Source organism: Periplaneta americana, chromosome 6, assembly GCF_040183065.1.
Source record: "Periplaneta americana isolate PAMFEO1 chromosome 6, P.americana_PAMFEO1_priV1, whole genome shotgun sequence".
NCBI lineage: Eukaryota > Metazoa > Arthropoda > Insecta > Blattodea > Blattidae > Periplaneta > Periplaneta americana.
Window position 1 is genome coordinate 55,498,919 of NC_091122.1, and position 23,849 is coordinate 55,522,767.

The following is a 23,849-nucleotide window of genomic DNA, read 5'->3' on the forward strand; positions in this document are numbered from 1 at the left end:
GCTGCAGAAGCCAAAACAGCTGCTTTTCTATTGTTCAAATCCATTCTGTTCATTTAAAGGCTCACACGTTGCTCAAGCTCAATCACAAGCCTCGAGTAGCAGACGAGAAATCTGCCAAGAGTAAACGGTGATACTACATTTAGCCGACAGAAAGCACTTGATATAGGACGTTGCTCGACGACTTGCGTGGACGAGAAATCTGCCAAGTGTAAATGGTGATGCTACATATAGCCGACAAAAAGCGCTTGATGTTGCACGACAAATAACAAGTGTAAATAGGGACTAATGCCAATAGCACAGTCTAGTATATACAGTCGCGAAACTCAATACGTAGTAAATATGCAAACATTAGGTAGTTGCTCACCACTAGGATCGCTAATATCGCCTCATTACAGGCAATGCAAAATAGTACCGTCACAGTCTATTGTTTCTAGCGCCCTCAAAAACTCAAGCTTCGTGACTATATAGTACACTGTGCCAATAGGTCGATCTTCATTTGTCTCTATATTGGTTACTAAAAACCAGTGTTGCCAATTCAGCGGTTTTTCCCCTAGATCTAACGTTTTTCGGCGCTAGTTTAACAGGTAAATTTTTGTGAAATTTGTATTGCTGATATATGGATATAGCGGGTATTTTTAGCGCTCACAGCAGCAAAATAATATAATTTTACGTTGACAATATACCAATTTAGGGTTTCTGCACGACTTGACAGCAGATTTTTAAGAATCGTGTTGGCAACACTGCTAGAAACTTCAGAAACTTATTACCCTGGACTTATCACGTAGGTTTATCATGGATAAAATTTACAGATCTGATTCTCTGTTGTGTAAAACTGAAGAAGGTTTGTTGACATTATTTTCATTAAAAATGAAATATTACAGGTAATTGTGTACATTTGTCACTAATGATATACATTGATTATTGATGATATGAAAATGAAACCTTTTGAGGTTATGTAAATAAACTATGTACCCGGTGCTCGTTACATAGGTCGTTGTTATGTTTACACAGTGGCTCCCTTCTGAAAAGAATTTTAATAGTTTGTTACTAGATGTGATTCTAGTCAGTTTGTAATATATTTTTGGTCCAGGGAAAATATGCATCTTTTATGATTATACAACAATCGCTGACTTCACAGCTTATGTGACGAGTACCGGGTGCTAGGAAACTTCCAAACGTAGAGAATAACTTAGATTAAATCTCCATTTCTTTAATTTTCCGAGTAACGGCTACACATATACCTATGCTACTAAAAGCTACAAATCTTACGATTGTTATTAAAATGAAATACTTTTATAGTTACAAATCAAGTGATATGAGTCTTTTTCAGATATTAATGGCGGTGCGATGTAGATATTTATGTGTGATTCGCTAACCATCCTAGGTAGAGGCATTATTAATTAACTGAGTCATGCTTCCTATTCTGCGTCTTTAAACTATATCAAATTTATATTCCTTTGGTTTAATCAATCAGATTCATGAACGCTACCAAGTATATCATTTTACTGTACGAAAAATAGCAGGCAATTTCATGTCTTTCTGACATGACGAGTTAGTTTATTTCCCACAACAAGCAACGAATAAAACGCTGAAACAATGATTTTAGTTGAATAATTTTATTTACAATTTACAGATTATACGATTCTACAACTCCGCTACAGCATTCGCCTCATTTCCAGCATCTCAAAGATGGATTCCTCACAACAGCCTCTACTGTTGAAAATACGTGAGAAAATATTACTCTACCGAAGCGAGTGGAGACGCGGGCGTAATGTGAACTATCGCGACGACGCTATACGAACGCAGAAGTACAAGTGACGTTCTGGGCTGCAGGACTCCACTGGTCTTGGTCGAATAATACATACATAACTTACATCTCGGATATTCAGTGAGTATTCATTACGAGCTTATGACCAATAAATACGTCATTCATTGAATATTATTATGCTAGCGTTTTAACGTGGCCAAAATCATGTCCAGCATTTACTGGTATCTAATACACTTCAAAATGTCATATTGTTGTCAACAGGTTTATAAAAATATTCCATAAACTAATCGAACTCCACCAGAACTATACAAATATTCACAATGAAAACAGCAGCTCCAATGCAATACCTGAACTCAGCTGCTGAAGAAGCAGGTAGTTGCCAATGTCTCCCGGTCACGGAGTGGAACAGTCGCACATACTTGCCCCAGGATTATGCACACACATTTTATTCCTGCCTATCGCCTTGCACATATCTGCCTAACAGGCAACTCTTGTTTCCCTCTCATTCTTCCTGCACAGTTGCAAAAGTCTAAACGACATTTTAACTGGCAACTGTTGTTTGCCTCTCATCATTCCTCACAGTTGCAAAAGTGGAAACACAGCTTAAGAGCTTTCTTTTGTAATTAAAACATTTCATCACAGTATGAACTATTGTCGCATAATGGGATACATAATAAATTAAACTCTGTAACTGTGCATAGTGTACTCGAAGTAAACATTTCATTAAGAAATTAATTTAAATCAACATTTTCTTTCCTTCATATTACCTATCAACTTTCTTTGCCAATACAAAAAATATTATACAGAGACATAATAACATGAACCGAGAAAATGGCGGGTTACTGACAGTCTGCAATGCACAGGCTGTTAGAGGTGCGGGTAGATCCTCAGTCACCATATGGCATTTACTGTAGTCACAAGTCGAGTTACAAAAGTCTTCATCCCTAAAGTGTAGTGATTATTATGTATTTTAGAAAACTAGACGTAAACTCCGTACAAAGTTTCCAAACACACCTGTTCCTTCTGTCCAAATAATTTCAAAACTCACTGAAAGAAACAGCCTCAGTGAACAATCCAAAATCAAACAGAAAACGTAGTATTTTTAAACTATAAAAATTAGATGAGACTTGTGAAAGATTAGAACTTCAGAGTGTTGTTGATCAGAAGATGTCAGGTGTGTGTGTGTATGTGTGTGTGTGGAGGGGGGTCCATTTCCAACAATGACTGAGCATGAGAAGTCCAAATCATTGAACACATATTGTTAGTACTGTTATGTATTATACACAGTTTAGTATATACAGTTGCGAAGCTTGGGATGATATTTTGCATTTCTCGCAATAGTTGCTAGCCGCTTGGAGCGCTGTGAGTACTAGGAACAATAGACTGTGTCACTGCCATCGTGATTTAATATAGGCAGACCATGTGACTCGCTTAACCTGATCACGGAGGGTGGCGTTTCAACCATATAAATTAGTTGCAATGCATAAAGAGTAACATATATTTCTATAAAATGTAGTGTAATTGCATTAATAAATTTAAAACAATGATTATGAGATACTTCAGATATAATTCACTTGCAAGTTAAGGTGTAATATTATTTTTGGTGTGAAAATTACGTTGTTTGTATGTGTAATACCTGACTTTATTTGGATTAAATATTGCGAAATTCTTGTGCATTCATTTATGCACGATTCAATGACTTTCAGTTGCACCGCACGGATATTTAGATATGTTGAAATTATAGGTTATGTTTACTGTACCAATACTTCAATATTCGCATTTTATTAAGCATAAAGTGATAACTTGTAAATGCAATTTGTCTCCATTTCAGTTGTATTTATTCGTTTCTTACGGTACTCCAATCTGAAGTCTGATTAATGTACTATGTTAGTAGGCTAAACTAAACTAGCGCAGAGGTAGTTCCTTTGTACTCATATTCCTTGCATATATGGATCTGTGACAGGTTAGGTTTGGTTAGTTTTGGCTTTTATTATGTCTTGCTTATACGATTACCTGCACCTCCACAAAAAATCTCTTATAAATTCAACGATTTTCACTTCAGAAATTGCAAGAACTACCTCAGCGCTAGTTCCACCGCTTTATGAGTGCTGCCTTATTGGCCTTCGGACACTTGACTATATTAAAATACGGTAACCTCACAGCACTATTACTAGAGCAACTAGATTTACAAAGTCTCCAATGCTCTGCCATTACATATGTAGGCCTATGTTATGTCATATGGAAATTATAGGTTATTATTTATATTCCTATATTCGCAATTATACATTATAATTAAGCATAATGTCATGTATGATACGACGCACATTCAATTTGTCTGTATTTTAATACTACAGTCGAGTACGTACTGAATTATTGTATTAATCTATTTCCTAGGAGTGGTATGGTAAATTTTCTACCTATAATTAAGGAAGGTAGATGTGCTAAATTAAAATCACAATATAAATTCTTTTTTATTAAACCTCAAAATAGCTTCCATTTTAAACTTAAAATGTTGATGCGAATAGATTATGTTAACATGTAAAATTCTCTTCACATTAAAATAAGACAGTTTTGTAATTATTTCTGCGACAGATTATGCAATAAGATGTAAACGGAACTTATGGACACATTACACTAAATAAAACTTAGCAATGGTACGCAATAAAGTTATAATATTTCACTGAGCTCCATACACTGAAATAGAAAACCCGAACATACATTATCATCTGCGCAGGAAAGGGTCTGTGCTGAGGCGATAGTAGCGATCCTGGTGGTCAGCAACTATCTATGTATGCATATTTATTAAGTATTGAGCTTCGCAACGAACTGTGGTATTATAGAAGTGCCGCTGAAATGGTTAAGCAGACTGGAATGAGTTACCCATTATTTTCTCGCATCACATCATAATATCGCTATAGAATGCATATATTGCATTTTGATTACTTTTAGTTCATTGCAATATTGTTGCTAGTCTTACACATAAATGTCCGTGCAATGTAACGAGCACCATATGCCTGTGTTTTGTTTTCTCTTATAATACTCTCTTCAACTCCATGGTCTTGAAAAAGCAGACATACTCATAGTGCTACAAACAGCTTTTATAGCACTATAGCCAAACATGTTTCAATTTGTAAACACGAGTCCGGTCCTAAAATTACACCTTATTCTAATTCCATGTCATTTACACAACAGGGAACTCTTCATACCACTCAACAAATTTCCTCCACTATGGCTGCAGACACTTTGTAACAAAGAAAATAAATCAACTATGTTTTCCAAAAAAGTATCTACAATTTAAAATGTGTCCCAAAACTGACTGTCGTGTGTTCCATCACTCGTCACTTGTAAACGTAAATCCTAATCCTGATGTTGTCTGGTAATGATTTTCTTCCCAAATAAATATATCCTTCGGAATATACGAAGGGCATCCAGGAAATAACGACCGTTTTGTTGTAATAATTAAAAAATATATATTTATTTGAAAAAACAAAGTCTGTTACATAACTGAAGTTTCCATTACTTCTCTACATAATCACCACCTACATTTAAACATTTGTCGTATCTGTTCACTAGCTTTAGAATTCCCGGGTTATACTCCTCTGCTGCCAGTTCATTAAGCCAGGTGTTCACTGTCTTCTTCAACTCTTCATCACTTCCAAAACGCGTACCACCCAGAAAGTCTTTCAGCTTAGTGAAAAGGTAAAAATCGCTAGGAGCAAGATCTGGACTATAGGGCGGATGATCAAAGATTTCCCAACCGAATTGATCCAGCAATTCTCGAGTTGAAGCAGCAGTGCGTGGGCGGGCGTTGTCGTGAAGAAGCACAACTCCACAGATTTTATGGTAGCCAAGATGTTGCGACACATTTTCACCAAGCAAAGAATATGCAATTCGTCGAGTGATGTGCGCCTGTCTTGCAAGATTCTGTCGTTCACTTCAGGTGTCAGGTCTTCTGTGATGAGTGATGGGCGTCCGGGTCGAGTTTCATCGTGGAAATTTGTTCGCCCATTGTTGAACATTTCGCACCATTTTCTCACATTTTTTTCATTCATTACAGTATCACCATACACTTCTTTCAATTGCCGGTAAATTTCTGCAGGTTTCAAATGTTGGGCATTCAAAAATCGAATCACACTCCTCACCTCACAGTCGGCGGGATTATCAATCACGTCGTTCATTTTGAAGTAACACAAAATGTACAATGGCGACTTGTTGGAACCAGTACTCACAACATTATGAGAACACATATTAAGGAAGCCAGTTGACCTTCAAACATGGAAGGGGAGTCAGCTGCGCGGCGGGTATGCGCGCACGGTCGTTATTTCCTGGATCCCCCTCGTATATATGATAAGACTTTCTTGTGTTAAATTCTAATGTACCTTGTTTACATGTTTCGACCTATTTATGGGTCATCCTCAGAACTGGTCGTTGTTGGTCTTGGCACTTCTTGTTTTCTTTCCTGTGAGGATTACAGCCACACAAACATATACAAACTCAAATGTAACACCTGCAACAACTTCTACATAGGACAGACAGGCAGACCATTTCAAACACGTTACAAAGAACACATCACAGCCATAACAAAATTACAAAACACCTCCACATATGCAGAACACATCACAAATGCTAACCACGCCCACAGAGACATCAACACAGACATGGAAATACTACACATCCAACCAAAAAGCCAGAAACTAAACACACTAGAACAATATGAAATATACAGACACACGGAAACACATCCCAACGAAATTCTCAACACACAACTCAATTTCAGAACACACACACTCTTTGACTCTGCATTATACCACATGAACACATCCTCACAGGAAACAAAACAAGAGGTGCCAAGACCAACAACGACCAGTTCTGAGGATGACCCATAAATAGGTCGAAACATGTAAACAAGGTAGGTTAGAATTTAACACAAGAAAGTCTTATCATACATATTCCGAAGTGATGCAGTATTAAAAGTTGTGTAATCAAGATGTAAAATATATCCTGTTCCTACATTCCTTAATAAACTTATAACACCACTCATGTAATGTTATAGTCACTATACTGAAAGTTATTCATTACACATTGCATCTCCATCAACTATTCCTGCAACACCTTCTCCTTACAAAATACTGGGCCTAATGACGTCAAACATTTAATACTATGAGCCTGCTATTAACACTTGTAACATATTGGATACCGTACTGAAAATCACTGACAATGAAATTAGCTTTTATACAGTTTACAGTATGTCTCTTATTGTTAAGAATTATTTCTCCTCTATTCCTTTAGACACACACACACACACACACACACACACACACACACACACACACACACACACACACACACACACACACACACTGCCTTCTGATTGAGCTGTGTGCCTCTGACAAAATGGAACTGTGAAGGAAAATATTAGTCTCTAAGAATGACTGAACGGATAGCAAACTCAAGACAAGTGTTGTAAATAGAAATGAGACCTATGTCAATAAATATTGCCATCCAGGAGTATACATTTGAAGGTGTATCCCAATTCAGATACCTTGGAGTTATTATTAATAATAACTGTGATGTGAGTGGTTGTGTCAACGACAGAATACAGGCTGGAAATCGGGCTTATTACGCTAATCTTCCACTGTTTAAAAATCAGTTGTTATCGAGGATGACAAAGATTAAAGTTTATAAAACATTAGTTCGTCCTGTAGTTACCTTTGGTTCAGAGACATGGACATTTACAAAGAAAGAAGAGAACTCCTTAAGAAGTTTTGAACGGAAGATTCTGCGTAGAATCTTTGGCCCAGTCAATGATCATCAAGGATGGAGGATACGCTCCAACAATGAACTTCTTAACCTGATAGGAGGTCAAGATGTTGTAAAATTTATGAAAGCTCAAACACTGAGATGGCTGGGACATATAAACAGGATGTCTGAAACACGCACTCCTATTAAAATGTTAAAGGGTAGACTATATAACAGGAAGAGAAAGGGTAGACCAAAGTTAAGGTGGATGGATGGGGTATCCAAAGATCTTAAAATTATGGGAGTGAGAGGATGGACTAACATGGTAAAGGACAGAGTAAGATGGAAGGCTGTTGTTAAGGAGGCCAAAACCCACCCCGGGTTGTATCGCTAACTGATGATGATGATCTATGTAAATAATAGATTCTAGGAAGAAGGACATTGCTATTAAATTCATAAAATAAGAATTTATAATAGAAATAGGACGAAGTATAGTAAATAATGGATCAAGGGAAAGTTAATCATAAGTAGGTAATAGCAAAACAACAAAGGTATCAGCAATAGGAATGTAGTGCTTCAATAGAATTTAGAAATGAGTGCATCATTAGTATGAAGTAATAAAGCTAATCTGTATTAATAATGGAACTATAGTGCTAGATATAAGAAACTTGGTAAAATTACAACGGAGATATAGTACAACATTGCACAGAGTACACATTAGAACGAAGGAACAGAACACGACAAAGCACATTAAACCTAAAGCCTGTTGACCATAAGTAAGACAATTCTCTATAAATCGAAAGATAATACGTAAATTAAGAGACAAATTCTAAGTATAATAAGAATATAATGCATGTAATATTACTTTGTAATGGGGCATGCTGTATAAGAAATTAAAAAAAAAACACACACACACACACACGTAGGCTATTTACAGTGCAATTATAAAGTTTAATACATTTCATGCAATAAACTTGTATTTAAATAATTGATTAAATGGCGATCTTACTTGTGTTAATTATGTAAGCATGTGTGGCTTACAGCTGTTTCGGTGCTACTTGACACCATCCTCAGAGCCTACTGGATCTTGGCGCTGCCTGTTGTGGGGGTGCGTTCGTGTGATGATATTCAAATAGTGTGTGTGTTCTGAAATTGATATGTGTGTTGAGAATTTGATTAGGGTGTGTTTTAGTGTGTCTGTATATTTCATATTGTTCTAGTGTGTTGAGTTTTTGGTTTTTGGGTTGTATGTGTAGGATTTCCATGTCTTTATTTATGTTATTGTATGTGTGGTCAGCATTAGTTCTATGTTCGGCATATGTAGATGTATTGTGTCCTCTGGTTATTGCTTTAATGTGTTCTTTGTATCGAGTTTGGAATGATCTGCCTGTCTGTCCAGTGTAGTAACTGTCGTAACTATTGCATGTGAGTTTGTATACACCTGTGTGGTTGTATTTATTTATTTGTGTTGTTTGTGTGTTGAGATGTCTTTGTAGTGTGTTTTCTGTTCTGTATGCTATGTTGTATTTCTGTTTTCTGAATGAGGATGCGATCTTGTTTGTGTTTTTGTTTTCATATGTTAGTGTGATATCTTTCTTGTGTTCTTATGTTTGTGTTGTGTTTTGTGTGTTTTTGTGTTTGTTGAGTTTTTGTTTTGTCTTCCTTATGATGTTGTCTATTATGTTTGGGTTGTAACCATTTTCTTGTGCTATGTATTTGATTGTGTTCACTTCTTCATTGTAGTGTTGTTGGCTCATGGGTATGTTGAAAAATCTGTGTACCATTGTCCTGAATGCAGCATGTTTGTGTTTTGTGGGATGATTAGATGTATTGTGTATGTGTGTTGTGGTGGTGGTGGTTGGTTTTCTGTATATTTTGAAGGTGTGTTTGTTGTCAACTTTTGTTATTTGAGATAGCGCCGAAATCCAGTAGGCTCTGAGGATGGTGTCAAGTAGCACCGAAACAGCTGTAAGCCACACATGCTTACATAATTAACACGAGTAAGATCGCCATTTAATTAATTATTTATATTCAAGTGTTAAAAGTTGTGTACGAAAGATTCAACATGGATTATCAAAACTTGTATTATTTAACTAAACCACTCACCCTTTCAACCTTGTCTTCTCCTCACATTGCAACTCTTTACGTGTCTAGCTGTATCATGCAACCAGGACACTGCTGCAAATATGATCACAGCAATCTGCGACATGAAGGAAACATCACTGCCAGGCAATCAAGCAACATAATACCATCTACCCAAGGAATCAGCCTGCAAACGTAAGCAATGTTATAGCTCCAATATCTGTATGTTTCAAATCAACAATGCAACAAAGATATCAAGAAATACATAAGACAAAGCAAATGAAGAATGCCAAAGGAAAAATATTCATAACTAGAAAATCAAACATTACAAAATGAAGAAAAGATGAACAACAGCCAAAGAGAAACATACATGGACAAGGACTGGGAAAAGTGAAATACAAGAGGGTGAAATAATAAAAAAAAAATTACGGTACTGAAATGGAGTCTATCATCTTCTATAATTTCATCTTGCTATATGCAGGGCTGGGCAGTATTTGAAATACATTTGTATTTTGTAATTTGTAAGGATTTTCGAAAGTATTTTGTATTTTGCAGTGGCGAAGCTACATTCATGTAACTGGGTATTCTAAAGTTCATACCTTATATTTTTTGTAGATAAATTCCAGTCGGCGTGTTTTTCGCTCTGCAAAGATGTCAATGATGCGTTCTTTGAAAATGTCGTCCCTGGAAAGACTGTTCAACAAACCCTTCTCAATAGCCAGAATACTCAAATTGCTCAGTCTAGAATCTGACATGGAGTTCCTTAAAAATGTCTTAACTCTCTTCAGTGCACTCGTACTTCATTCACTCGACGCAGCAGATACAGGGAAGGTGAGAATCAGTCTTATGAGCCACACTGTTTCTTGATAGATTTGTTCTAGGCCATTGTTAAAAAAATATTTCAGAAAGAAACCTGCAGGCAAATGCTTTGTTTGGTCAGAATAAACGTTCGTTAGTTCATTTCGAAGCTGTTCACTGTCAAAGTATGGATACTTTTTACCAATGCACTCAACTTAAGTGACGGAAACACTGATCTATAAGCAGGGAACTGTTTTTCATTGAGTAATTCAACAAAATTAAAGTTTTTAAGATCTTCAAATCTCGATTCCATTCGTATCACTATGGTATCAATTATTTCAAAAGCTAGGACTTGTAGTGTCATAAATTATCCTGATCCTGCCTGAGTGCCTTGGCATCTTTGATGCACTCCTCAACAGTTTCCTGATTTCTAAGAGATTTTACATTTGTTACATACAGCAAGTTTTACTTCATGATTGCAATGCTGATATTTGATGTACACTTTATTTGCAACATTATGTATAAGTGGTGAATGTAAACAATATTTTCCGCAGTTGCGAGCATCGTTAAATAAACCATAATTTAATTTTCTACGGGGAAGATAACTATATACATAGAAGTCACAATGATAAGAGGATAGATAGGGTGGAGATCATAGTAATAACAAATTACAATGAAAGCAGTAGTGGTGGTGTAGTGGCAAAATTTCCTAACAATAACAATAAACGCACAGTCTGTAACGTTTTATTAGATTTGGTTTTCTTAACTTATCGGCATTATAGGTCTATTTACACGAGTTCTGAGTGTACTTCTACTGTCATGGCGTTTAGCAGCATGATATCTGTAGGGGGCTGCAGCTGGTTGGGAGATATACAAGTTGGATAGTGACTCGCTTCTTTGCTTAACATTTAACATTTCAGGGGCCAAAAAGACCTGCGATACTTTTTTTTAATACCATAATTTCTCACACACTGACAGATTGCAGCATTGCCAACCGTGGCCAAATTGGGCCATACGTAGCTTTTAGCAGAATGGTCGTAGTCGAATGGCAAAGTGTAGCCGAATGAGATTCGATCTAATGACCACTTGTGAATACTCAATTTTATGTGCAAACACGTTCTTCTATCAAATGTTATTTTCTCACACTCTAATACCCATAAGAAGTTTCTCGCTTCCTCAAAAAAATTACGAAAACATAATAGAAAATTTAAGGTAGAACTGAATTCCGGACACTGCGACCATTATTTATGGCAAGGAAAGCTTTCGTATTTTCAGTGTTCTTTTCCTGTTATGTGAATAGTGCCCATTGTTTAACGGTCAATTCCTGGATTCGTGAATTCGCCGACACCTGACAGTGTCTTTATTGGGAGTCGACTATGCAACAAAAATGAATTGGCCCTAAATTAATGAATGACATATCCAACACATCCGCTTTCCAACAATGTAACTATAGCATAGGTCATGGATTCTGTTTCTGAATGTGTGTGGCTTCATTTTGGTATTTGTAGTTAAATTTCGGGACGTTTGTAGCAGACTCGCTAGTATTGAGGTTGGTAATGCTGAATGACACTTTTTTTTTTCGTGACCCTATCTATTACTTTTTTATGTTTTTCAGCTTTCTTAAACTAGTACGTACTCAACACCCATGCCCAAGGCGGGACTCGAATCCACAACCTTTCGGACCAAGCGACAGAGACATGCAGTGCCTCTCCCGCTTGAGCCTTCCAGGTCGGCAAAATGTTCAGAGTCTAGGCTCTTCACAGAGCTGTCTAGCATTAGTGACGTATGCAACACTCCGGTTGGCGCATGCGCATATGCTTTCTCTATCTGCTGCAGAGAGCCTGATTTGAAACAGTTTCATTCACTCACAGTGAGTAGCCACAATGTCGTTATGCGCCTGTTCCGCGCCGAGGAGCTGGCGTCAATCCTTCCGTAACTAGAGAGCGTAATACTAGAGAGATTTCATTTACCTATACCAATGAAAACAGGAAAATGTAAATGCGCTTATTTCTTGAAAATCCAATGGGTATTCTAAGGCTCACAGATTCCCCTTCAGCTTCGCCCCTGGTATTTTGTACTTAAATACATAAAATTGATGTATTTTGTATTTCAAATACTCAAAATACTTTCTTCTTCTTCTTGTCCTTCAAGTTTTGGATTTGGATTTGAAGAATGAACTTTTGTCTTATTTGTCTACCCATTTCAGATGTGCTACCCATACACTTAGTTTTCTTGCCTGATTACCTTAATGTCATAAAGAAATCTCCAACAGCATCAAGAATCCATCTCCCAACACTTGCTAAATGTTCAGCATTATGGAATGCGTCTAGGAGACTCAAATCCTCAGAAATTATAACAGACATCTTGAAATATTCATTAAAGTTTCCTTGCCCAACTCGATGGAATTCTCTTTATGACTCAGTCTCTCAAAAATTGCAATTCAAACATGATATAAACAGTATATGTGAAAAACTGGGATTGCCAACCTTCAAAGATGTTGAGTTTCAGTACCTTGAAGAATATTGTGCAGTTCTGAAACCCATTGCCGTAGCCCTTGATTTAATGCAAAATGAGAAGACGTGCTATTACTTTTGTCCACATTAATTTCCCTCAAAAATAGATTACATATTCTGTTACCTAGTAATTTATGCCATCTATTCCAAGTAACTCCAATCCTAATAAGTTCATTTTCATCAAGATTTAAAGCGATGCTTGATCTGATCCGAGAAGCTAATTGAGCTATTTTGGCAGCTTGCTTCCACCCATCATTTAAGATGAGATGGCTACCTGACACTGCCTCACCAAATGATAAGAAGAGGATACAGAATATGTGTGTGAAATCAGCTGAGCAGTTCTCTGCTACACCTTTGGTCAGTTCAGACGATGAAGACGATGAAAACAATTTTTATGTTTTCAATTCAAGTACAACAGACTTTGAAAAGCAAAAAGAAAAGAACTTGTCTACTGTGGAGTATGATCATCATCATCATCATCATCATCGACGCTACAGCCCAATTTGAGCCTCGGCCTCCCTTAGAACTCTCTTCCATGTATCTCTGTCCCTGGCAACCAACCGCCATCCTTTAATTCCCACCTTCTTTAGATCCTCTAACACTCCATCCATCCATCGCAGTCTTGGTCGTCCTACACTCCTTTTTCCTTCAAATTTATTCCCCATAACTTTCTTGGGTATCTCATGATCTGCCATCCTTTGCACATGTCCTGCCCATCTTAATCTTGATATTTTAATGACTGTAACCACATCAGGGGACTTATATAGTTGGTAAAGTTCAAAGTTGTATCTTATTCGCCATTCTCCATTATCACATATTGGGCCATATATCTTCCTTAGAATTTTGGTTTCAAAGGATCTCAATCTTGACATATGAGTCTTTGAGAGGGTCCACGTATCACTGCCATATGTTAATACAGGTTTTACCAAAACATTATAAATATTGCATTTTGTTTCTCTTGTAAGAAGTCTTGACTTAAAGTGCCTCAATAATCCAAAATATGCTTTATTGGCATTTTGAATTCTTCTATCAATTTCTTCACTAATATCATTAGTGTCATTGATTAAGGAGCCCAGATATACAAAACTAGAGACCCTCTGAAATTTATATTGATTAATTTTTAAATGGATTGTTGTTGTCAAGTCCCTTTTTTGTTTTTTACATCCAACAATCATGTACTTAGTCTTCTGTTCGTTAATTTTCAGCCCCATTTTTTGGGCTGCTGTTTCTAAAGCAGTAAATGTTCTCTTAACATTCTCCACAGATCGACCAATGATATCTATATCATCAGCATAGGCCAGTATTTGGGATGATTTGTAGAGTATTGTACTTCTAGTTTGTATATCTGCATCCCTTATCACTTTTTCAAGGGCAATATTAAATAAAAGACACACTAATGAGTCGCCCTGTCTTAGACCCTTAGTTGTTTGAAATAAATCTGATAGTTCAGATTGGATCTTTATTTGACACTGACTGTCATCCATGCATGTTTTAACTAGTCTCACCAGCTTCTTCAGAATGTTCAGCTCTACCATCGCATTATAAAGCTCAGCTCTATTGATGCTGTCATATGCCGTTGAAAAATCAACAAACAAGTGATGAGTTTCAATATTTTGTTCATATGTTTTCTCAATAATTTGTCTTAAAGTAAAAATTTGATCAATTGTCGACTTTCCGCTTCTGAAGCCAGCTTGATATTTTCCTATGGCCCTTTCTGTGTATGGTAATAGCCTGTTGTGCAAGATTCTGGAGAATATCTTATAAGTGGTATTTAATAACGTTATTCCTCTATAATTAGAGCAAATCATCTGGTCACCCTTCTTGTGTAATGGGCATATAACTCCAATTCTCCAATCATCAGGAATCATTTCTTGTGTCCACATGTCCTTAATTAATTTCTGTATGTCTTGTATTAATTCATTACTGCTACTCTGAAGGAGTTCTGATTGGATACTATCCATTCCTGGTGCTTTGTTTTTCTTTAATCCAATTATTACATCTCTTATCTCTTCTTCGGTGGGTTCATCAATATCATCATGATCATCATTCCTATAATCGTTATTATTTATAATACATTGTAGATCATTATGTTCCTTGTTTAAAAGTTCCTTAAAATGTTCGGTCCATCGTTTTAGAATTTCATTCCTTTTTGTTAAAATCATCCCTTCATTATCCTTACACATAGTGATTCTAGGTTTAAAGTTTTTCCTATCGGAGTTGACAATTTTATAAAAGTGCTTACTATTGTTTGTCCTTCTGAAGTCTTCTAAGTTTACAATACGCTGGTTCTCATATATCCTCTGCTTTATCCTATGAACTCTTTTCTCCTCTCTCCTTTTAATTCTATATTCTTCTTTAGATTGTCTTGTGCATCCTCTTTGTAGCATTACGGTATAAGCTAACTTCTTCTCTTGTGTAACCAATTCATATTCCTCATCAAACCAGTGATTTCTTTCTGGTTTATCAATTTCTCCTAATACACTTACAGCTGTTCTAGTAATTATATTCTTTATTCCATTCCATTGTTCATTTATTGTCACATTATTTGCTGTTGTGTCATTCTTCCTATTTCTTAGTTGCTCCTCCATTTGCTACTTGTATAACTTTTCAGTTTTCTCATTTTTTAGCTCTTCAGTGTTGAATTTTACGATTTTCCTGCTGTTAACTTGGCGTGTTTTTACATTTTTATGATTTGATATTCTTTGTCGAAATTTGGATATAACCATAAAATGATCTGAGTCCATATTAACTCCTCTGTAAGATCTAACATCCATCAAGCTGGATATATATCTCTTATCTACGAGGGGGATCCAGGAAATAACGACCGTTTTGTTGTAATAATTAAAAAAATATATATTTATTTGAAAAAACAAAGTCTGTTACGTAACTGAAGCTTCCTTTACTTCTCTACATAATCACCACCTACATTTAAACATTTGTCGTATCTGTTCACTAGCTTTAGAATTCCCGTGTTATACTCCTCTGCCGCCAGTTCGTTAAGCCAGGTGTTCACTGTCTTCTTCAACTCTTCATCACTTCCAAAACGCGTACCACCCAGAAAGTCTTTCAGCTTAGTGAAAAGGTGAAAATCGCTAGGAGCAAGGTCTGGACTATAGGGTGGATGATCAAAGATTTCCCAACCGAATTGATCCAGCAATTCTCGAGTTGAAGCAGCAGTGTGCGGATGGGCACAGATTTTGTGGTAGCCAAGATGTTGCGACACAATTTCACCAAGCAAAGAACGAGAAATGTCAGGAAAGGCAATATGCAATTCGTTGAGTGATGTGCGCCTGTCTTGCAAGATTCTGTCGTTCACTTTAGTCTTTAGGTCTTCTGTGATGAGTGATGGGCGTCCGGGTCGAGTTTCATCGTGGACATTTGTTCGCCCATTGTTGAACATTTCGCACCATTTTCTCACATTTATTTAATTCATTACAGTATCACCATACACTTCTTTCAATTGCCGGTAAATTTCTGCAGGTTTCAAATGTCCGGCATTCAAAAATCGAATCACACTCCTCTCCTCACAGTCGGCGGGATTATCAATCACGTCGTCCATTTTGAAGTAACACAAAATGCATAATGGCGACTTGTTGCAACCAGTACTCACAACATTATGAGAACACATCTTAAGGAAGCCAGTTGACCTTCAAACAAGGAAGGGGAGTCAGCTGCGCAGCGGGTATGCGCGAACGGTCGTTATTTCCTGGATCCCCCTCGTATTAGAATGTGGTCAATCTGGTTCACAGTTACTCCGTTAGGGTGTTTCCAGGTACCTTTGTGGATCTTCTTATGACAAAATATTGTACTTCCTATGACCATTCCTCTAGAGGCTGCAAAATTTATTAGCCTACATCCATTGTCATTACTGACATTGTGGAGGCTATGTTTCCCAATGGTGGTTTGGTATACACTTTCTTTACCAACTTGTGCATTCAGATCACCTAGTATAATTTTAATGTCGTTCTTGGGACAGGAGTCATAAGCTTTATCTAATTGATAATAAAAACTTTCTTTTTCATTATCTTGCTTGTCTTCTGTCGGAGCGTGGACATTAATTAGGCTACAATTGAAGAATTTACCTCTAGTTCTAAGGATGCATATTCTATCACTTAAGGGTTTAAAGTCCATGATAATATGCTTGACTCTATTATTTACTACAAATCCTGTACCAAATTGATGTTTATGCTTGTTACAACTATAGAAGACCGTACATTCTTTCTTCTCAGTGACTCCTTCACCTAACCATCTCACTTCCTGTATTGCTGTTATGTCCGCAGTACATATTTTCAATTGTTCAATCAGCGTTTTCAATGCTCCTGGTTTGTATAATGTTAGGACGTTCCAAGTACCAATCCGTAGCTCATTTACCTTTTTCAAGCCAGGTTGCCAACGATTAATCCGTCCGTTTACTAACCCTACGCCTAACCTCCCAGCAATCCTGAGGGGACGATGATTTTCTGTCAGGGTTTACTCCCTTAGCTGATAAGTCTCAATTATAGCGTCAAGGACTCGCTTTGCGCCCTCACATGGCTTAGCGTTACCCAGGGACCATGACGTGGACATGCATGTGTAGGACTTGGTAGGATTAAATGGCGTTTCTCGAGTTTTAATAGTTCACAACCATCAGCAAATTGTGAACCCTCGAGGCCACATACTACCCCTTTTGTCCCCACTGTGGAGTATGAGTCATACAATTATTCAATGGCAAAGGGACAACCCTGTGCACTCTAGAGAATTACCCAACAGTGAAAAAAGCTTTTATAAAATATAAGACAAGTTTGTGTTCCTCTGCACCTGTAGAAAGACTGTTCTGTTTTGCAGGATTTATTCATTTATCAGCAAGGGGATCCTTACCGGTATTTGATGAACATTTTAAGAAACTGTTTTTTTTTAAGGGAGCAGTAATTATTCAGATGTAGCATAATTTCATTGCTGACTGGGAAAAGGAAGAATGTTCAGTTACAGTCTTTATATGAAATTTCGAGATAAAAATACTTTTAATGTTAATATAATATTTTAGATTTTCAGTAATATTCTTACTTCTTTATATATTGCATCGAGTATTTGAAATACAAATGTATTTTGAGTATTTGAAATACAAATGTATTTTGGTTAATTTTTTAAAAGTATTTTGTATTTGTAATTCAAATACTATTCTTTGAAGTATTTTGTATTTGTATTTGAAATACTTGAATGTCAGTATTTTGCCCAGCCCTGGCTATATGAATATCTAGTATTCGTGGAACTGACAGTGAAGTTTCAACATTCCTTATAATTGGGAAATAGGTAATCAGCTTCAGAGCTACAATTCAACCAGATACTGCTGTCATGTGCTTCTGACTCCTTGAGAGGTTACCAGACATAAAGTCCTGGATTATAATGTCCACTTCACTCTGATGTCCAGAACCATAATGTCCATAGCTCTAAAATATACACTATATCCATTGTTCAAGGTAGTTATAGTAATCTATGTAAAAATTTTCAAGTACAGTACAAACTGAAATGTTTGAAGATGGAACGAAATCCTCAGTTAGTGCCATCACAGAAGGGTAAGCCACTTCTTTCTTTTTGTGGGTACCTGTACCAACGTTATGACTTTAATAGAGATAGGACAAAAATATATTGGTGATGCAGGGAAAGAAAATTTGTAATGCTGCAATGATAACTAACAGCAACCTGCATAACATTTGGGTTTTGTGGGATGGCACAGATAAGCAATTACATAGTGCCGATTTATACATTGTATAAAGCGCGAAGGAAATGAAATTTGGAGACAAATATTGCAAGAAAGAGGGGGGCATACACAAATTAAAGAGCCGGTGAATAAAATGTATATGACAAATCAAAGACAAATTCTCCAGATTGTGAGAAACTACAACAGGTACAAATAAAATGGAGAAATTCTCATATAGCTACCTTAAAAGTATTGGTTACCATCTTAAAAGTGGTGCTCTGGTTCCCGATGAATAATAATACTTATTTGTACGTGTTATGGAATAAAATTTATTGTGTTCTATTCAAGCAGAATTAGCCTTTGAACTTGGACATTAAGGACGTTTGACACTGGACATTTTCACCATATGGACATTTTGACCTTATGGAGGTTTTATCATATGGACGTTCTGTAGTATGGACTATATACGGTGGAAGCCCTTGAGAAATGAGTGGCAATGCGAGCTAATAAGGTAAACTGATATGTCTCTCATAAATAACTACCATTCACTTCCTGCTATTCAACAAAAATCTGCAATATCTCTGTACAATTTACACTATCCATTCATTTAGGAGGAAAGACCTCCACCAAGATTCGTCCATTTTATTATTCATTGCACTTGTTCCCAATTCTTTCTTATTAACTATTAAGACTATCAACACGAAACCACAGTCTAGTATACACAGTCACGAAGCTCAATACGTAGTAAATATGCATCCATAGATAGTTGCTAACCACTAGGATTGCTACTATCATCTCATTACAGACAATGCAGAATAGTACCGGCACAGTCTATTGTTCCTAGCACCGTCACAACTCAAGCTTCGTGACTGTATATACTAGACTGTGGTACTATGGACTGTGACGAAACTCTGTCAACAAGCCCTCATTACTGCATAACCTGCAATGTCAGTGGCATACATTAATATCAACCACTCCTGGTAAACAAAGGTTAACAGTACATTGCAATGATTCCAAATGGAACAGAATGTACGTTACATGTGATTCAGACTCTGCAGTTGCAGTGAAAACTACCTATCATAACGAACTCATTTACTATAGACATATGGATGACAGAGCTTATGGCACGAAGAATTTGAAAGCACAAACATTTCTTTTTTTTTTTTTTTTTTTTTTTTAATGAATAACATTTTGAGCAGACTCCATTCCATTACAAATTGACCTACTCAAAACTCGACTGATTTGGAGAAAAAGAAAAAAAAAAAAAGGAAGAGAGTCCATACTTTTTGCTCAATGTCTTTATAACTTTGCTGACATGATTCTTTGGAGTAAACTAAGCAATTTTTATTATTCAAATCTGAAAATAGAATTTGCAACCACAAACATAATTTTTTTAATGAATAACATTTTGAACAGACTTCATTCCATTATTAATTGACCTACTGGAAAACTCCTGTTGCGAAAATCATCCTCTACATAGGACAATTTTACATATAATTACTGTATTTATCTTCAAAGATTCAAAACATATCCCACATTAGAATATATCTGCATATTCATGGAATTATATAATTATAATCAATTCAAAATAATAATTTTAGTTTGCAACATAGCCACAGTTTTGAGCTTGGTATCTCAATGAAGTCTTTTGCCCAATTTGAAGTCTACATTTTGTCCGTTGGAAGAATAATAAATGTCAGAGATTGTGAAATAGAAAACAGATAGGGTAAAGTCGGATGAATCGGGTCAGTAACCAAATCGGTCATTTTTAGAAATTTCCTCCTTATCACCAAATAACAAGTACATAAGGAAGTTCTGCCATTTAGCGTCGACCATGAGAACTTCATCTACAAGTTGAAAACAGCAAGGCATCGGAAGTCATGTTCGTTGTTGTGTTATTATTAGTTGAAGATTGTGCTTTTTGAGATAAGGCATGCAAATATTTTACTTTTAAAATACTATTGAAATGCTATTCAAATAAGTGATGCAATTCGTTTTTAATTTATTGCGCATTTGTAACATAATACATGCATGTGTTTGAAGTAAGGTTATGGCATTGCCAGCGCTCTATTGTCCTCTTGCATTAGAACCAACCCTCTAAAATGAAATGTTGCGTTTCGGGCGAATAGGGTCACTAAAAAACAGTGAAACGGGTCAATTTTCTGTACTCATTTTTTTTTACATTTTAGTTTATGGATTGTGTTATGATTACAGATGGGGAGGTGTGAAAGAAAAACGACTACTTTGTGGACAGAGGATGATATGAAGAAAGTGATTAAAGCTTTCCGGGAAGGTAGAAGTCAGCGCCATGCAGAGGAATTATTTGGAGTTCCTCATTTCTGCCATCAGAGAAGACTCCAAAGTGGGAAAGATCTTTCAGAAAAATTGAAGGGTGGGCAAACTGTATTTAATAAAGCCAGGAAAAAGAATTTGTTTCTAGAATATTGAGACTCTCTGCTTGTTGTTTTCCATTGGACTCAAACGATGTGCGTAAAGCTGCCTGTGAATCCAATAAAGTAAAGCATAACTTCACTGAAGCAAAGCAAATGGCTGGTAAAGCATGGCTAATAAAATTCATGGAAAGAAACCCACATATTTCTTTGAGAAAAGCGGAAGGACTTTCTTCAGCTCGTTGCAGTGATCTTAATAAAGAAGATGTGATGGAGTATTTTTCATTGTTGAAGACCAATGAAGAATTTGACTTGATGGACAAACTGCAGATGATTAGAATGCGGATGAATCTGGTTTCCCGTTAAACAACAAATCAACAAGGAAGGTATTCGCCGAGAAAGGAAGCAGAATGGTATATGCCCAGACGTGTGTAGAAAAATAAGGGCTTGTCACCATCTTAGCTTGCACTAATGCCATAGGAAATTTCATTCCTCCTATGGTCATTTTTAAAGGTAAGAAGCATCTACCTGAATTCAGAGATGGTTTGCCGACTGGGTCTCTAGCAACAATGACAGAATCAGGGTGGATCAACGAGGGAAAGTTCCTGATGTGAACCAGAGTTTTGCAAAAGGAAACACCGATAAGAGAATCCAGAATTAACCACATCATCGTCATCACCATGTGAGTAATCAGAATCCAGCGAAGAAGAAGATAATAATAGATCATGTGGACTATGCAAGATCAAATACAGTGATGCTTCATCTGTTCGTCTTGGTGACTGGATTCAGTGCCATGGAAAAGGAAGGGAATGGTATCAAGAGAAATGTGTTGGGGCAGAGGGAAGGAAGAAATTTGTTTGTTGAAGATGCGTTGTTCTTAAGTGTACTTTTCAACTGACCCTATTCAACCACTACTTTGACCCGATTCACCCAACTAGAGAAAGGCGAATAGGGTCATGCAGAGCTTTACTAAAATGCAGTTTAAAAGACTCTAAATAGCATTTGTGCAATCTTAACTAGTGATACGTACAGGTTAAAGTGCATAGTTTGTAACTGCGTACAATAAACAACGTTGGTATGAACATGTGTTTTATAATTAAGAGATTTCTCTTTTCTGACCCGATTCATCCGACTTTACCCTACTGAAGATGGTGTAAGGTATACAAAGTATAGTGCGCTTATTACTATTATAAGTGTCCAAATAATTATAAAATTATTTAGATAATGAGTAAAAATTATATATTTTAAAAAAACTACAACAAAGGAGATTCCAGATGACACAAAAACAACATTATTTGCTAAAATTTTGAAGAAATCTGACATTTCTAAAATCGATATGTAGCTTACATCAAATAACATTCAGAGCCAAGAGAATTCTCACACTGCAAGTGAAGTAAAAAGCACAGCTGAAGTGAACAAGTCTACAAAAAAGTGCACTAGATTTGCTCGACTTTATTGGTGATTATTAGTAAACCTGCGGGAATGCTACAGTGAAAAGGAGGGTCTCTGAGCCCCTTTGTTCTGCTTGTGTAGAGAAAACTTTGTTTTGGAAAGTCAAAATGACCCATTTTTTAATTTTTTCCGGCCTCTACCATCCATATGCTAGGGGACAGAGGGTTCTCCTTTACAGATAGAGTTCGGGGAGCTCTATTTGCCACACGTATCGCCTTTGTTGTCATTACACATAGCAGAGTTATGGCAGTGAGAATGTTGGCGGAATGGAATAGCCTTGGTATTCTTTTTTAATCATGACTTGAATCAAGTTTCTTCATGGGCAAATAAGTTCGGACTTAGATTAAATGCTAGTAAGTCACAAGCTATAATAATTGGACATAAGAGACTACTGAACACAGTGAACAACAGACATATCCCAATTATTACAGTAAATAACGCCACTATTCCGTGCCATTTTGTCATCAGAAACCTCGGCATTTTCTTGGACGAAAATTAAAATTGGGAATGCCGAATAAAGGAAATATCCAAGAGAGTGTGCTATAGCATGCATTCTCTTAACACATTCAGAAACTTCCTCCCACCAGAATTAAAACAGACTTTAATGCAAACCCTTGTGCTACCACTGTTTGACTATTGCGACGTAATACTTACAGACTTGACAACTGACCTTTCGAACAAGCTGCAGCATGTGCACAATATGTGTGTCAGATTCATCAGCAATGCTCACAAATTTGACCATATTACACCCTCGTTCAAATCTTTATCCTGGGTGCAACTTAGTAACCGTAGAACACTTCATTCGCTGTCTCTTCTGTTTCGAGTTCTCCACACTTCTACTCAAAATTATCTTCGTTCCCAGTTTAACTACTTATCCTCCAATCACAATCTAAACACCAGGTCACAGGAGAGCCAAATCCTATAGAACATCCCACTATTCATCCTCTTTTACTGTCTCAGTTCCCTGTGAATGGAATTTTCTACCTCAGAAGATTAGGGGCTGCCAGACAATAACCACTTTCAAGAAAAGGCTAAATGATTTCTTATGGGCGCATTCAAATTTAAGTTATGTTTAATAATTTAATTTAATTTAGGTATGACTATTATTATTATTATTATTATTATTATTATTATTATTATTATTATTACATAATTATTTTATTGGTGTTGTGAAGATAAAAAGAATTGCCATTGTATTATATTAATTATGTATTATATTGTCTTGTTTAAATTACATAAGTTAGGTGTTCATGAGTGAGATAGTTATATACAATAGAAGTAATTTAATACAGTTATATGAACACTTTTTAATGATTGAATAAAATTAATAAAATCGGTTAAAAACCAGACATGTTTCGGAGGAATGCTCCTCCATCTTCAGTGGTGGTACCACGACGCTGACTGAGTCTTCCTTAAGCTACGTTACGCGG

The 23,849-nt window shown here is 36.4% G+C and overlaps 1 long non-coding RNA gene across 13 annotated transcripts in view; it reads left to right on the forward strand.

The window, feature by feature from the left end:
* The first annotated feature begins 614 nt into the window (after positions 1-614).
* Positions 615-23,849, forward strand: part of LOC138701336 (uncharacterized) — a 208,919-nt gene continuing 185,684 nt past the window's right edge. For 7 of the 13 annotated variants that reach the window (XR_011332517.1, XR_011332519.1, XR_011332518.1 and 4 more), the window contains exons 1-2: positions 615-841; positions 1,634-1,888. This is a non-coding gene — a long non-coding RNA (uncharacterized lncRNA). Of the gene's footprint in view, positions 882-1,633; positions 1,889-23,849 lie in introns of all 13 variants that reach the window. The other 6 variants (XR_011332509.1, XR_011332511.1, XR_011332510.1 and 3 more) reach the window with 4 other exon arrangements.